Source organism: Mastigoproctus giganteus, chromosome 14 (assembly GCF_048544385.1).
Source record: "Mastigoproctus giganteus isolate SK-2022 chromosome 14, ASM4854438v1, whole genome shotgun sequence".
NCBI lineage: Eukaryota > Metazoa > Arthropoda > Arachnida > Uropygi > Thelyphonidae > Mastigoproctus > Mastigoproctus giganteus.
In genome coordinates, this window is record NC_143588.1 from 46,045,684 (window position 1) to 46,063,487 (window position 17,804).

A 17,804-nucleotide genomic window follows, 5' to 3' on the forward strand; every position below is an offset into this window, starting at 1 on the left:
TGTTTTATATTAAAAGCTCATTATTTCACACCATCACCTATGTGATGGTGTGAAATGAATTATAGCTGCATTTGAAAAATTTCGCTTTTCTGAAAACCAGCAACACCTGACAGCCTTAAACATTCAGTTTTAATAAACCAAATGGTCCGAACATGTCACAACATGATGTGACATTTTCTGACCAGATTGTTATTTGTTATTTGTTTTTTTTTTAGGAGCATTAGCAACTAAGGCCATATTGCTCCGTGAATATGTGGTGGTCATTCCTGACCTTTCCGCATCCTCCGTATTTGGTGGTGATGGGCTCGAACCCCGGTCTAATCAAGAAGCGTGTGCTAAGCACTGCTCTCCTTGCCACCTGGATACAGAGGCGCCTTCTGACCAGATGAGTTACATTACAATATAAAATAGCACTAGGCCACGAAGTGGCATAGTACTAAATTATATTCTAAATGTGATGATTTGAATTTAATCAACTAGAAGTAGACTGTTTGTATGTTTTTATAATTCATTTGTGAATCAAATAATTTTGTTAATAAACCCAACAATTTCTGTTGTTTGTGGCAAGTATGTAATTGAATTTCTTTTCAAAAGAACAATCTGATCAAGAGAGATTACGATATGTATTTTGGCTGAATAGCTAAAATAGATATCATAATAATCTTGGATTCCCACATATCTGTTGTTGTGCACATTGTGTTTTGGAATGTTAAGGATGGCTGAATAGAAAAATTGCATGCCATTTGCAGTGCCAATGAAGTGAGAATAAAAAATATCATTTTGATGACTGCTACTGCTGCTTAACCAAGATTGTTGGCATTTTGCCTAAAAGTAGTAATAGGATACAATATCCTACCTTCTTGCAATGTGATCAACAGCTTATTCTGATGACATAAGAATTCCTCTCCAAACATGAACTTTAAATATCTAATCCTGTAAAGATAATGAACATGTAAAACATGTAATGGACTTGTAAAAGGAAAAAATATATATATACTAACCCAATGAAGTCAACCTCATTTTGATTTAAATCATCCTAAGAATTATGACGAATTCTGATTTCAGATAACATGAATGAAACAGTTTTGCACAACACATAACCTATCTTAATATCACAGGCACCAAAAGGATTTAACAGTTCTTCTCTATGACAGATCTCACTTTCTGCAATGCTAATGTTGGCTTTATGGATGTTATAGGTCCTAAGAATAACCCCAAAGCTGGAAGCTTTTTATAGACTTATCAAAATACAGTTTAAAGCTATAATGGAAATAGCTATCATAATAACATAATATTCTATCCAATTTGGCAAGCTATCTTTTTAAAAGAAACCTACAAAAATATGGAATTCCTCCTCAATAAAATTAATTATACACGATGTAACTGGAAAATGCAATTTGAAATGTGTTGCACTTTTACTGGACTGCATGCAGCTTGGTTTCACTAAATTTTGCTGTTTCTTCTGTGAGTAGGACAGTAGAGTAAGGGATTCCCATTATATTGTCAAGAACTGGTAATTTAAAACAATGTGTAGTCTTGAATAGAACAACATTCACCATTCCATATTCTATTAGTTAACAAGAAATAATAATAATCTGTCATAAAAGCACTGGACAAAGAAAGTAGTTTCAATAACTAAAACAAAAGTTTCACAGACTTGGTAATGTGAAGATAAAAGAGGGAATAGTCCCTAGTCCAATATTTTGATGACATCCTCAATGTATGTGAAAAAGCAGCCTAGAATGTCATCAATGCATTCTGCAAAAACCTTTTAAGGAAGCAAAGATATGTAAACTACGAGGAGCTTACTAACTCCTGCAAGTGCACAAAGAACTAGGTAAAAAAGAATTATGTACAAAGACCATAGGTTGTAAAATGCACTTAAAACTTTATTTTCTACATTCACATCTTAACTTTTTCACTCTGACCTTGGGTGATGTTAGCAATGAACATGGAGTATGGTATGGCAAGTAGAGTCCAAACAGTCCTTGCTGATTACTACTTATGAGGGAAGAAGAGAGAGACATCCAAATGGAAATTGGGGCTAGAAACATTTTAAGCTCTTAAAAGTTCAGCTTTTTCTATAAATGGCAAAAATCTCTTATACAGATCACTCACCATCTGCACAATAATTTTATTTGTTATTGTGCTAATGCAAATGAACAAAACGTAATACCTTCCAAATCCAGCAACCTCAGGTCCTGATCCTTTGCAGAACTTGGAATTTTAAGCATTTCAGGTGGTTATATTATTATAAAAAAAAAAACTACAAAAATATTACATTTCTATACTGAAACTTATTGTACATGGTACTCTGTACAAGTGTAACCATATTTTGTTGAGAGAAAGAGAGATAACATAAAGTACATGGAAAAGTAGATTAAAATTAAAATGATTCCAAAATATACCATACACAGTATGGCATATTTTGGAATGGGAAAAACAAAATGTTTCACACAATCACATCACCAAAGTCCAAGTGCAGAGTGTCTTTAACAATACAACCTTTTCCACAATAGATAAGTGCTGTTTTGAAAGGATGATGATCCTCTAGGTTACTTAATTTTCTTTTTAGGTGACCTATGGCAAATACAAATGGTTGAAAGTTGCTTGATGATGTTATGTTATGTTATTTGGTTTTTAGGAGCATTAGCAACTAAGGCCATATTGCTCCGGGGATATGCGGTGGTCATTCCCTGACCTTTCCATATCCTCCGCATTTGGTAGTCACAGGCTCGAACCCCAGTCTAATCAAGAAGCGTGTGCTATGCACTGCTGCTCCTGCCCACCTGGCTACGGAGGCACCTGGGTTAGTGGAACGGTTGGAGGATTACAGAGAACATTATTGCCAATAGCGCCCTGCCCTGGGGGATTCCAAATGAGCAAATGGCATGATAGGATTTGTTTTTGAAGTTTGCTGTTAGGACCCTTTCTTTGAGGAGGCTGGCAAAGAGATTTAATAGATTACCACTGAAGAGGAAAAACTGTTCAAGGGAAATTCAGGAGAGAGTCTGGAGACCACATTGAACGCAGAGCTGATGTCTGTATAAATTATGTTGATTTTATTTTTAGAATTAAGAGCTTTCAGAATTATTTGGTTTGTTGCGAGAAGGTTGGTCGATGTGGATCTTCCGATAATTCTGTAGTGAATCTGGTTATGATGTACTGGGAAGAGTTACTTCCTCGCTGTTGGTAGCATATATCTTTCTAGGAGTTTTAGTACAGAGGATGAGATTGCTATTGGTCTGATATCTTTGTTGCTTTTGATGTTTTTAGATTTCAGTAGTGGGAAAATTTTGTAGTTAGCCCATTCTGAGGGGAAAAAGTTGTTATTTATGGCCTGATTGAAAAAGAAGACCAGGTCTAAAATGTAGATACCGGCGATTTTGATCATGAAGATAAATATGTTGTCATGTCCTGCTGTACCTTTAGAAGGGAGATTTTAAATTGCGTTTTTCATCATTTCTTTCGAGACAGAAATAATGCTTAATTTTGTCATGGATGGCATACATTCTTTAAATTCTGGACAGGGATTTGTTTTTCTGTTGTAGCGAGTTATGTGTTCCAACCAGAAGTTGAAATCTGACGGTAATGGATGGGATATTTTGGGGTATGTTGTTGTTGTTGTTTAGTTTTCAGGAGCATTAGCAACTAAGGCCATATTGCTCTGGTGATATGCGGTAGCCATTCCTTGACCTTTCCGCATCCTCCGTATTTGGTGGTTCATGGGCTCAAACCCTGGTCTAATAAAGAAGCGTGTGTAACGCACTGTTGCTCCTGCCCACCTGGCTATGGAGGCGCCCGGATATTTTGGGGTATATTGTTGAGTTTTTCTTAATCTCAATAGTTGTGAATTGTTGAATTTCTTTCCTCTTTAGTTTGTTAAACTTATTATGGTGAGCTAAGGAATTTAGATAGTCATTTTCCGAGTGAGCTTTTTAAAGTTTCTGAAAGCCCTTTGCTTTAATTTGAAAAGGGACTGAAGTTGTGGTGTCCACAAAACATTTCATTTGAAAGAAAGAGAGGTGATTTTTGATGCCACGAATTTGAGATCGATTCCAACCAGGTCAAGCAGAAGGTATATGCCAATTCTGTAAGACAGTTGACTAAACTGTCCCAGGGGTAAAGGCTTAGGAGTTCTAGACAGATGTCCTGTTTTAGATGTTTCAGGTTAAAAGATCTCTTTTTGTAGACTGGGTTCTTTTCATTCTAGGATGGGATGTCTGGCCATGATCCAATTTCAAATTGGATCATGGCCAGATTCAAATGCAATTAAGAGTGGTAATTCGGAAAACATGTGGACATTAGAGAAGATTTGGTTGAGTATGTTGTTACCTCTGATGGGCGATGAAATTAAAGGCTTTAAACTTAAGCTTTCAAACAGAGATGTTACAAATTTAGACAGATCACTAGATGGTAGCGGTAAATTAAAATCCCCTTCAATAATAATGTAGTTGTTTTTTGAGATTTTGGCAATAGGCCAGTTTACAAATTCAGAGTATCTCTCTCCATGGAGAACTTAGGAGGCATATAGACCAATATTATGTCAAGAAAGTTATCTGACAGTTTGGTTCTGATGTGCATTGCCTCGAAGGCAGATGAGGGGCATTTGGATTCTGACACTATCACAAATGAGTTTTTCAGGAAGACAGCAGTTCCTCCAATTTTTTTTGTACCTCTCAATGCTGCTGCAGATTTGTAGATGGTGATTTAGGAGATAATAAAATCTTGTTCAGGCGAAGTCCAGGTTTCCGAGAAGATAACAAAAATGAAAAAATTATAAAAATGAAGAAAATGCACACAAAAATTTTACTGCAAAGAGGCTAGCTCAGTTTTTAAGTCTTGCAAATCAGTTTATACAAGAAGTTCTGTATATGGATTCTAATTTGGAGAGGAGTTAATTATAACAAATTTTTTCCAAAACAGTGCCATATACTGTTGCAAGTTTATCACAGGAAACAGTGACGAAGCAATGTCTGCCTTCGCCTGCAAAGGCGAAGGCAGATTACGAGAAATCCTTGGCAAGGGATGCAAAGAAAAACAGCAAAGAGTTCTTTACTTATGTAAACTCTAGAAGGAAGGGGATGAATCAGATTGGTCCACTTGATATTGATGGGTCAACTGTTGATGATCCTGCTCAGGTAGCTAACAAACTAAATGAATATTTTGCATCGACATTCACACATGAGGAGTTATTCAGCAAGGGGAATGCCAGAGGTGTATTCAACTCTAGCAGTAAGCTACAAAATCTTGAAATAACTGGGAGTAAAGTGGAGGAGAAACTGTTGAAGATAAACACAAGAAAGGCACCCGGGGTGGATGGGATCTATCCAGTTATATTAAAGGAGGCAGCAAAGGAAGTAAGCAAACCCTTAGCCATAATTATGAGAGATTCCTTGGACTCAGGGGAGGTACCCATAGACTGGAAATGTGCAAATGTGACCCCAATTCACAAAGGAGGATCAAAGGCTGACACAAGTAATTATAGACCTGTGAGCTTAACTTCTGTTCCAGGAAAATTAATGGAGGCACTGGTTAAAGAAGCACTGCAGGATCATTTAGACAAGACTTCAGTTATAGCTCGGACACAGCATGGTTTTGTTAAGGGGAAGTCTTGCCTGACCAATTTGATTGGATACTATGATGCAGTCACAAAAGAACTGGATGCAGGGAATAGCTTTGATATTATATACTCGGATCTTAGAAAGGCTTTTGATACTGTTGCACATGGAAGACTGCTACACAAATTGGAGCACTGTGACATTGGAGGCAAATTGCTGCTATGGATAAAGGGATGGTTGAGGGGGAGAAGACAGAGAGTGGTAATCAATGCACACTGCTCATCGTGGACTAATGTTATTAGTGGAGTCCCTCAGGGCTCAGTGTTTGGTCCATTATTGTTTTCTGTATTTATAAATGATATTGATGATGGTATATCAAGCTTAATGTCCAAGTTTGCAGATGATACAAAGGTTGGCAGGGTTGTCAAGGACACTACTGACACTATGCTGCTGCAACAGGATCTGGAAAGGTTGAGCAGATGGGCTGAGAGGTGGCAAATGAAGTTTAACATTGACAAATGTAAAGTACTACACATGGGAAACAGCAACCCCAGAGCAACGTATCAACTCTGTGGTACTACACTGACCGTGGTAGAGAATGAAAGGGACTTGGGGGTGGTTGTGCAGGCGGATATGAAGTTCTCTGAGCAGTGGAGACGGGCTGCAAGAGTAGCTCATGGAGTATTGTCAATGATATACAGGAATTTTTACAGCAGGGATAAGGAGGTGATTATTCCCTTGTATAAGGCAATGATCAGGCCACACCTAGAGTACTGTATACAGGTCTGGAGGCCTCATTTCCAGAAGGATGTAGAGCTGCTGGAACGAGTACAGAGAAGGGCAACAAGATTAGTGAATGGAACAAAGGGGTGCTCTTATGAAGAAAGGCTTAAGTTTTGCAAATTACAGTGTCTGGAGGCTAGGCACCAGCGAGGTGATCTGATAGAGGTGTATAAAGCCTTGAATGGTTTGAGCATGCTCAATGCTGATGGGATTCTTCCTCTAGCTCAGAATAATCACCTGAGAGGGCATAAATTCAAATTGAGGAAAGACAGATGTAGGATAGACGTGCGGAAATTTGCCTTTAGCCAGTGGGTGGTTGGTTGGTGGAACAGACTTCCATCCCTTGTGGTGGAGGTTGATTGCCTAAATAAGTTTAAGGCTCAGCTGGACAGGTATTTTGAACAAACAGAGGGGCGAAGTGGAAGTGGGGTTTTTTTTTTTTTTTTTTTTGGCTGATGCTGCATAAGCTTGCTTTCTTGCATCAAATGCCTGTACTAATGCTAATGAATTTAGAATAAAAATCTAGAGGTACATATTAGCGAGGTTAATTTCATGGACAAGTTTGCAATTTTTTTCTTTTTTCTTACTGAATGAAGACAATTTGTTTTGATTTAATTTTGTTTTTTTTACACATTTTTTTTGTGTACAGGTATGGAACTCTCATGTCATATAAACTACCTTTTGCATTGTGTGGTGTTTTGTCAGAATGTGACTCCCGTGCGAATCAAGGCAAACTGTATTAACAAAATAAGACAATTGCAGTACAATACATTAGGCATACTGTTGCCAATTAATTAGTTGAAGGCAGGCTGCTGTTTTTTTATTTGTTTTCATCTGAAATCTCCACAACTGAATAAGTTTGCTATATAGATGAACTATCTACCCTCTACCTGTGAGTTTACTTACATTTCAGACCTTCAATACTGATACCTTCTCTAAATGTATATTAAACTTCGGGGGCTCACATCAGGTGAGTATGGGCTTGGCACACCCAGGATTCCGAGCTGGATATCATCATTCTTCTCTTTCTTGGTAATTCCCTTCTACTTCTCTCTCTCTCTCTCTCAGGGTAACTCAGATTTTTTTTTTTTTTGGCTGGTGCAGCAAAATCCTCAGGCTTCCATGCACCCTATGGCTAATATAATAATAATAAGAGAAGGGCAAGACCATCCAGCCCCACCAACTGGAAGTGCTTCCAGCACAACTGCACTAGTGACCACCCAGGAAGGGAGAAAATGCCAACGCATGAAGTGGAGCATCGAAATGAATACGTACATCATGCAAGCATACTATGAAATAACGAAGCTGCAGACTGATATGACAACTTACAGGGCGAGACTACATACCAAGTGGCTGGAATGATTCCCGGATATTCAGGTCACCGAACAGTGAATAGCGGACTGGAGAAGAACCATCGTCACAAAGAACCTAATAGCCCCTGCAATCTTGGAAAAAATAATAAGAGAATCAACTACAAAGGATAAAGAATATGGAACCAGAGGAAGAAGAACACACCACCGCCGAACCAGAGGAAGAAGAGCAAGAGGAAATACAACCTGCAGCAGCTGAAGTGGAAACAGACGAGGCCATGATATCCAGAACAGAGGACGAGTGGAAGAAGGCCCTAACAGAATTTGAAGGAATGGACACCACAAAGACTCATGTGATACCGAAGCAGAGGCTGAATAGAACCTTGTGGAGAGTCACAGATCACCTGAATCAGCACATAATACCACATTACCTCAACAGCAATGGTGCAACACAGAAGGCCATCCACACAGCCATGTACTGTGCTGCAGTAGCAGCCACGAGGATCAATGGAAGAGAAGCGAGAGACCAGCAGCAGAAGAACCGAAAACAGAAGGAACCACCAGCTTGGGAAAGAAGGCTTCATCAGAAGATAGAAGAATTAAGAGTCAAGATAGGCCAATTGATCCAGTACCAACGGGGCAATAGGAGTAAGAAATTAATTTGAAAAGTGAAGAGCATCCTCAAGAAAGACAGCGTCCACAGCAAACGTGAGACAAAAAAATCAGAGAATAGGGGAGAACATGGACACATTGAAGCAGAACCTCCTTGCACTCAGCAAGAGACTACGCTGATACAAAGAGAGCTCCAAGAGGAAAATAAATAACCAAATCTTTGATGAGGACCAAAGAGGTTTCTACAGGAATCTTGGAGAAGACGGGAAACGAGGGAATGGACCACCCAAGAAGAAGACAATTGAGGATTTCTGGGGAAACATATGAAGCAGGGAAGTAAAACATAACAGCCGAGCCACCTGGATAGAACTAGAATGCAAGAAAACCAAGGACATACAAGAAATTAGAGGATGAGAGATTCAGGAAGAAGTGAAACAGACGATCAAGAACTGTCACAACTGGCGAACTCCAGGAATAGATAACGTCCACAACTACTGGTACAAGAAGCTCACTTGCACACATAAGCACCTGGCAGAGCAGTTCACCCAAATGATAAGGCATCCTGAGACAATTCCAAAGTTTCTCACTGAAGAAATCACATATCTGAAGCCTAAAGATGAAGATACAAGACACCTGGTGACATATAGGTTAATCACCTGCCTCCCAACAATGTACAAGATTCTGACTAGCTGCATAACCAGGAAGATAACAGACCACTTGGAGAGCCAGAGCATAATGGCCGAACAGCAGAAAGGATGCAAGTGGCTGAGCAAAGGATGCAAGGAGCAATTAACCATAGATGCTGCGGTTATGGAGTAAGCATACAAGAAGCGCCGCAACATGTTCATAGTCTACATCGATTACCGCAAGGCCTTCAACTCCGTGCCTCATAGCTGGCTAATAGAGGCGCTGAAAATCTACAAAGTCAATCTGATAGTGACAAACTTCCTAGGAGAAATGAGGGCGAAATGGAGTGCCACCATTAAGGTCAAAAACATCACAACCAGGCCAATCCCCATCAGGAGAGGAATCTTTCAGGGAGATGGCCTGAGCTCATTGTAGTTCTGTCTAGCACTTAACCCGCTATCTACCATGCTCAACAGTAGCAAGTACGGATATAACCTCAAAGAAGGAAGGAAGAACCTGTACACCCTCACCCACCTGATGTATGTGGATGACATCAAGCTCTACGTGGGAACCAATCACCTTAGCATTAGCATTAGTAGAGGCATTTGATGCAAGAAAGCAAGCTTATGCAGCATCAGCCAAAAAAAAAAAAAAAAAAAAAAAAACCCACTTCCACTTCACCCCTCTGTTCGTTCAAAATACCTGTCCAGCTGAGCCTTAAACTTATTTAGGCAATCAACCTCCACCACAAGGGATGGAAGTCTGTTCCACCAACCAACCACCCGCTGGCTAAAGGCAAATTTCCGCACATCTATCCTACATCTGTCTTTCCTCAATTTGAATTTATGCCCTCTCAGGTGATTTTTCTGAGCTAGAGGAAGAATCCCATCAGCATTGAGCATGCTTAAACCATTCAAGGCTTTATACACCTCTATCAGATCACCTCGCTGGTGCCTAGTCTCCAGACACTGTAATTTGCAAAACTTAAGCCTTTCTTCGTAACAGCACCCCTTTGTTCCATTCACTAATCTTGTTGCCCTTCTCTGTACTCGTTCCAGCAGGTCTACATCCTTCTTAAAATGAGGCCTCCAGACCTGTATACAGTACTCTAGGTGTGGCCTGACCATTGTTTATACAATGGAATAATCACCTCCTTATCCCTGCTGGAAAAATTCCTGTATATCATTGACAATACTCCATGAGCTACTCTTGCAGCCCATCTGCACTGCTCAGAGAACTTCATATCTGCCTGCACAACCACCCCCAAGTCCCTTTCATTCTCTACCACTGTCAGTGTAGTACCACAGAGTTGATATGTTGCTCTGGGGTTGCTGTTTCCCATGTGTAGTACTTTACATATGTCAATGTTAAACTTCATTTGCCACCTCTCAGCCCATCTGCTCAACTTTTCCAGATCCTGTTGCAGCAGCATAGTGTCAGTAGTGTCCTTGACAACCCTGCCAACCTTTGTATCGTCTGCAAACTTGGACATTAAGCTTGATATACCATCATCAATATCATTTATAAATACAGAAAACAATAATGGACCCAACACTGAGCCCTGAGGGACTCCACTAATAACATTAGTCCACGATGAGCAGTGTCCATTGATTACCACTCTCTGTCTTCTCCCACTCAACCACCCCTTTATCCATAGCAGCAATTTGCCTCCAATGTCACACTGCTCCAATTTGTGTAGCAGTCTTCCATGTGCAACAGTATCAAAAGCTTTTCTAAGATCCAAGTATATAATATCAAAGTTATTCCCTGCATCCAGTTCTTTTGTGACTACATCATAATATCCAATCAAGTTGGTCAGGCAAGACTTCCCCTTAACAAAACCATGCTGTGTCTGAGCTATAACTGAAGTCTTGTCTAAATGATCCTGCAGTGCTTCTTTAACCAGTGCCTCCATTAATTTTCCTGGAACAGAAGTTAAGCTCACAGGTCTATAATTACTTTTGTCAGCCTTTGATCCTCCTTTGTGAATTGGGGTCACATTTGCACATTTCCTTTCTATGGGTACCTCCCCTGAGTCCAAGGAAGCTCTCATAATTATGGCTAAGGGTTTGCTTACTTCTTTTGCTGCCTCCTTTAATATAACTGGATAGATCCCATCCACCCCAGGTGCCTTTCTTGTGTTTATCTTCAGCAGTTTCTCCTCCACTTTACTCCCAGTTATTTCAAGATTCTGTAGCTTACTGCTAGAGTTGAATACACCTCTGGCATTCCCCTTGCTGAATAACTCCTCATGTGTGAATGTCGATGCAAAATATTCATTTAGTTTGTTAGCTACCTGAGCAGGATCATCAACAGTTGACCCATCAATATCAAGTGGACCAATCTGATTCATCCCCTTCCTTCTAGAGTTTACATAAGTAAAGAACTCTTTGCTGTTTTTCTTTGCATCCCTTGCCAAGGATTTCTCATAATCTGCCTTCGCCTGCCTAACCTCCTTTGTAACTTGGTTGCATATCAACTTGTATCTATCATAGGCTTCTGTGTCATGTGTTAATTTGTAAGTATCCCATGCATTTTTCTTCTCTGCCATATGCCTCATTAGTTCATCTGACATCCATTTTGGCCTAAACCTTGAACAATATTTCTTAGTTGGTATGTAAAGCCTAGTAGCTTCCAAGATAAGTTCTTTGAATGCTTCCCATTTTGAATTTGCTGTTGGTAACACCATCAGTTGGTCCCACTGTATAGAATTTAAATACTGCCTGCTGCAACTACTCCAGATCACTGAAGAATTCAGCAAGGATATTAATATGAAATTTGGTCTAGACAAATGCAAGGCCCATGGATTGTGTCAGAGAAAATTTGTCAACCGAAACTACCAGCTGCAGAGTAGTAAAGAGATCGAAGCCATGGCAGAGGGAGAGGCCTACAAATACTTGGGGATAATGCAGGCTTAGCAGTTACAGCACAAGGAAATTAATGCCTGCTTGACCGAAAAATACCATCAGAGACTCAGAAGCCCGCTCAAAGCAAATCTGAATGGAGGAAACACAGTTATGGCCTTTAACACCTATGCAGTCCCAGTGCTAACATACTCCTTCGGGGTCATAGATTGGACTAACACCGAGCTGGAGGATATCATGAGAAAGACAAGGACAATGATGACCAAGAGCCGCCAACACCACCCAAGAGCTGCCGTGGAGAGACTGACAATTGCCCGGTAAGGAGGAAGGGGCCTAATAGACCTCATTGAGCAACAGAAGACAGTGATAGTTAACCTGAAGGATTACTTCCAGAAACACACACAGCAGCATTCCACCAAGCCATAAGGAAGATAGACAAGCGGTATACCCCACTCAACTTAAGCGAGGAGTCCCCAAACCAGGAGGTACAAACAAAGCTAGAAAGATGGGCAGAGAAGACACTCCATAGCAGACACTACAATGATCTCCATGAGGGTCACATAGATAAAATTGCTTCGCTTCCAATGCATGATTCACAAGTGGGACGCTCTTCCCCGAGACTGAAGGATTCATGCTCACCATCCAAGACCAGGTAATCAACACCAGGAACTATAGAAAATACATTGCCAAGGAGCCTGGAGTGTTAGATGACACATGTTGACGATGTCACCTGGCCTCAGAAATGATCCAACACATCACCGCGGGATGCAAGGTGATCACCCAGACTGAGTACACTCATGGACACGACTAGGTAGCCAGGATAATACATCAGAAGCTAGCAAGGAAATACCAGTTGATCAAAGAAAGTGTACCGTACTACAAGTACGAACCCACAAGCTGTATTGGGACCGCACCATAATAACGGATAGAACAGTCTCACACAACAGACCGGACATTAACCCTTGTGGACTTGAAGGAAAAGGCTACCTATCTGATTGACAAAGTGATACCCAACACTGGCAGCCTGCAGAAAACCCATGGGGAACAAATAACGACCATCCCTATCATCGTGTCAACCACAGGTATGATGCCAAAGACCCTACATAACAGCCTAGCAACAACAGGTCTACAGCGAACAACTACAAGGAACTCCAGAAAGTCGCAATCCTGAACACCTGTAGGATTGTCAGAGAGTTCCTCGACCAACAGTAATATCAGACATAACAACAACCATCCTATGTACTTGGTAGCAATACCCATCATGAGGTGGAACCCCCCAATCAGGGAGAAATAATATAAGAACAGCAATAATAATAATAAAGTGTACCATATTACAAATACGAACCGCAGATAGTAATAGAGACCCAAACCCACAAGTTGTACTGGGACCACACTATAATAACGGATAAGACCAAGCCGGCCAGACTAGCCGGGTGGGTAAAGTGCCTGCCTGGCAACCCAAAGGTCGGGGGTTCGATTCCCGCCTCGGGCTTGGATCAAAGTACTGCAAAAAACCTTGGGAGGTGCATTATGGCCACAGAAGCCTATGCGCCAACAACTACCAAAAAAAAAAAAAAGATAAGACCATCCCGCACAACAGACCGGACATAACCCTTATGGACAAGATGGAAAAGGCTACCTACCTGATTGACATAGCGGTGCCCAACACTAGCAATGTCCAGAAAACCCATGAGGAAAAAATTAGGAAGTACAAGAACCTGAGACATGAGGTCAAGGAGATGTGGCATATGCAAGAAGTAGCGACCACCCCGATCATCGTGTCAACCACCGGTATGGTACCAAAGACTCTACATAGCAGCCTAGCAGCAATAGGTCTCCCAGAGAACATCTACAAGGAACTCTAGAAAGTTGCAATCCTGAACACCTGTAAGATAGTCAGAGATTATCCCAGGGGCTCACATCTGTTGAGTATGGGCTTGGCACACCCAGGGTCCTGAGCTGGATATCATCATTCTTCTCTTTCTTAGTGATTCCCTTCCTCTTTTGACACTCTCTCTCTCTCTTAGGGTAACCCGGTATTATTTATTTATTTTTTTGGCTGGTGCAGCATAAGCCTCAGGCTTCCTTGCACCATGTAAGTAATAATAATAATAATAATAATTTCCTCGACCAACAGTAACACCAGATATTACACCCACCATGTGTGCTTGATAGCAGTACCTGTCAAGGAGTGGAATCCCCCAATCAGGGAGAAATAATATAAGAGCAACAATAATGGGGAGTCTGCTGATGAGGCTACTAGAGACGGTCGTTTTCAAAGCCGCTAAGTGGATTTTTCTTATTTATTGATTTGAAATTATTGTTTTTCTAAAACTTTTGATTTAAATTTAGTAGTATAACATTATTTTGTGATTTTCTGATTAATTTGGTGTATTTATTCTTTACTCGGCCTTGTAATTGCATAAAAGTATCGGTAAAGGTTTCCACGTGTTTCAACTCCGCTAACCGTTCGTAATTTTCCCGCCTTTGTGATACGATATACCGTACTAGATAGCGTTAGTTGAACTTCGTTAGCAGTTAAATTGTACGTTTAAATAAATACATATAACGACTTAGATTACAAACGTAATATAATTAATTTTATTTAACATAATTAATTATACATATAACCACTTAGGTTACGTAACATAAATAATTAGTAAAAACAAATAATTAATACATAACTTGATACGAAAGTTATATAAAGGGATTTCGCAGATAACACTCGTTACTGAAACGTAAATATTTCGTAGATAACACTCGTTACTGAAACGTAAATATTCCGTAGATAACACTCGTTACTGAAACATAAATATAGTGTTATAACTGTGTTTGGATACAAGTTTAGGATTTAATTTTGTACAGAAATTGAAATTTTATTGTAAGTAAATCTAAATCATGACTCAAACCAGAGCAGCAAAGCAAAGGGCTCAAGCTAATGGGAATGCTGTGGCCCAGGGGAGAACTGAGGTGGGCAGTTGTCCTCTGAATCACAGCCTTGAAAGATGCACTATTTGCTTGATGTTTGCGGAGCAGTCAAGTATGGGACATGATACTGCCATGGGGGATGTCTTTGTGTGTGAGCGATGCAAGGAGTGTAAGGAGATAAGGCGACAACTCAGCGTTGTTATGGGCCTATATGAGAGCTTGAAGGATAGGGTGGATGCCCTCGAAGGATTACAAGTGAGGGGCCCATCAAGCTCTCAGCTGCCCACACCAATGCCAGAGCTTGCACTTGGTCATCGCGGAACACAGCGGCAACCCCCAAGGCAGAATGCGCTGGTCCCAAAAGAACTAGTAGTTGTTGGTGACTCTATTGTCAGGGAAATGGGAAACATGCTTTGTAAAAAGGATAGGTGGAACAGGACCAGGGTATGTCTGCCAGGGGCAAAAGTTGATGACGTTGTAGAGCGGATATCATCTTTTAAGGGCACAAAAGGTGATATAGTTGTACACGTTGGCACTAATGACATTAAGAGTAGGAGACCGGCGGAATTACTTGACAAGTACAGGTCACTGATGAAAAAAAGCCGTGAATTAGGGTTGAAATTGAAAGTGTCTGCAATTCTGCCCAGACACGATAGGAGGGAGTATATGATGAGAGCCCTGTCAATCAATTCGGCCCTGGAAAGATTGTGCAGGGCTCAAGGAGTAGAATTTTTTTCAGCCTGGTCTGTACTTGTTAACAGGAGAGACTGCTTCTACAGGGATGGGATACACTTAAATAGAAAGGGTGCAAGAATGTTTGCTGATGCTATCGAGGCAATGTTAGGTGGGTCGGAAAACTGCTAGATTGGGGGGATACAAGGACTAATAGATTAACAGTAGCCACTGGCAGAGGTGAAAGTGATTCTTGCACTGCTTCTATTGGAATGAGCCGCAGCCTGGAAAATAAGATGCAGGATATTTCAGAGACTGCTGGGAATCATTGGGGTACAAGTAAACACATGGGTTGTGTTAGGGTAGCTAAGAAAAAGAACAGGTGCATGTATACTTGTGTGTACACCAATGCTAGGAGTTTAGTAAATAAATTTGATGAATTTGAGGTATTGCTCAAAACATCAAAGGCAGATATTGTGGGGATTTCAGAGACGTGGTGTCACACAGATATAAGAAATGCAGAACTGGAATTTGGGGAGTACAAAATCTACAGAAAGGATAGACAGGATAGGAAGGGAGGAGGGGTTATGCTATTAGTTAAAAAACACATAAAATCCAAGGAAGTGAAGCCAGTCGACATCGCTGGACAGTGCAGTGTCGAGTCAGTTTGGTGTGACATAAGCATTGGGAGATCAAAATTGAGAGTAGGAGTGTGCTATAGGCCTAATGACTCTGATGAGTATAAAAAGAAACTGTTCGGAGAAATAGAGTGGGCCAGTAAATCAGAGAGTCTTATAATGGGGGATTTTAATTTCCCAGATATTGACTGGAATTTGGGGGCTGGTCACTCACACAGTAGCAAGGCTTTTGTGGATTTATTGGATGATTGTTTTCTACATCAGCATGTTCGGGAGGCAACTAGAGGGAGTAATACTCTTGATTTGATTATCAGTAGTGATTCTTCATGCATTAAGAATCTGCAGATAAATGAACCACTTGGTGGCAGTGATCACAGTGTGCTGAAGTGGGAGTTACTCAAAGAGGTAACTACCATTAGGGGTAAAGGGAAGGGGTATTGCTTTCGTAAAGGCGACTACAATGGACTGAGACAGTATTTAAATTCTATACAGTGGGATCAACTGATGATATTGCCAACAGCAAATTCAAAATGGGAAGCATTCAAAGAACTTATCGTGGAAGCTACTAGGCTTTACATACCAACTAAGAAATATTGTTCAAGGTTTAGGCCTAAATGGTTGTCAGATGAACTAATGAGGCATATGGCAGAGAAGAAAAATGCATGGGATACATACAAATTAACACGTGACACGGACGCCTATGATAGATACAAGTTGATCTGTAACCAAGTTACAAAGGAGGTTAGGCAGGCGAAGGCAGATTACGAGAGATCCTTGGCAAGGGATGCGAAGAAAAACAGCAAAGAGTTCTTTACTTATGTAAACTCTAGAAGGAAGGGGATGAATCAGATTGGTCCACTTGAGATCGATGGGTCAACTGTTGATGACCCTGCTCGGGTAGCTAACAAACTAAATGAATATTTTGCATCGACATTCACACATGAGGAGTTATTCAGCGAGGGGAATGCCAGAGGTGTATTCAACTCTAGCAGTAAGCTAGAGAATCTTGTAATAACTGAGAGCAAAGTGGAGGAGAAATTGTTGAAGATAAACACAAGAAAGGCACCTGGGGTGGATGGGATCTATCCAGTTATATTAAAGGAGGCAGCAAAGGAGGTAAGCAAACCCTTAGCCATAATTATGAGAGCTTCCTTGGACTCAGGGGAGGTACCCATTGACTGGAGATGTGCAAATGTGACCCCAATTCACAAAGGGGGATCAAAGGCTGACACAAGTAATTATAGACCTGTGAGTTTAACTTCTGTTCCCGGAAAATTAATGGAGGCACTGGTGAAAGAAGCACTGCAGGATCATCTAGACAAGACTTCAGTTATAGCTAGGACACAGCATGGTTTTGTTAAGGGGAAGTCTTGCCTGACCAATTTGATTGGATACTATGATGCAGTCACAAAAGAACTGGATGCAGGGAATAACTTTGATATTATATACTTGGATCTTAGAAAGGCTTTTGATACTGTTGCACATGGAAGACTGCTGCACAAATTGGAGCAGTGTGGCATTGGAGGCAAGTTGCTGCTATGGATAAAGGGGTGGTTGAGGGGGAGAAGACAGAGAGTGGTAATCAATGGACACTGCTCATCGTGGACTAATGTTATTAGTGGAGTCCCTCAGGGTTCAGTATTGGGGCCTTTATTGTTTTCTGTATTTATAAATGATATTGATGATGGTATATCAGGCTTAATGTCCAAGTTTGCAGACGATACGAAGGTTGGCAGGGTTGTCAAGGACACTACTGACACTATGCTGCTGCAACAGGATTTGGAAAGGTTGAGCAGATGGGCTTCGAGG

At 40.7% G+C, this 17,804-nt stretch overlaps 1 protein-coding gene across 1 annotated transcript in view; it reads right to left on the reverse strand.

The window, feature by feature from the left end:
- LOC150075107 (uncharacterized) overlaps positions 1 to 17,804 on the reverse strand; it is a 617,581-nt gene that overhangs the window by 146,319 nt on the left and 453,458 nt on the right. The window lies entirely within an intron of this gene.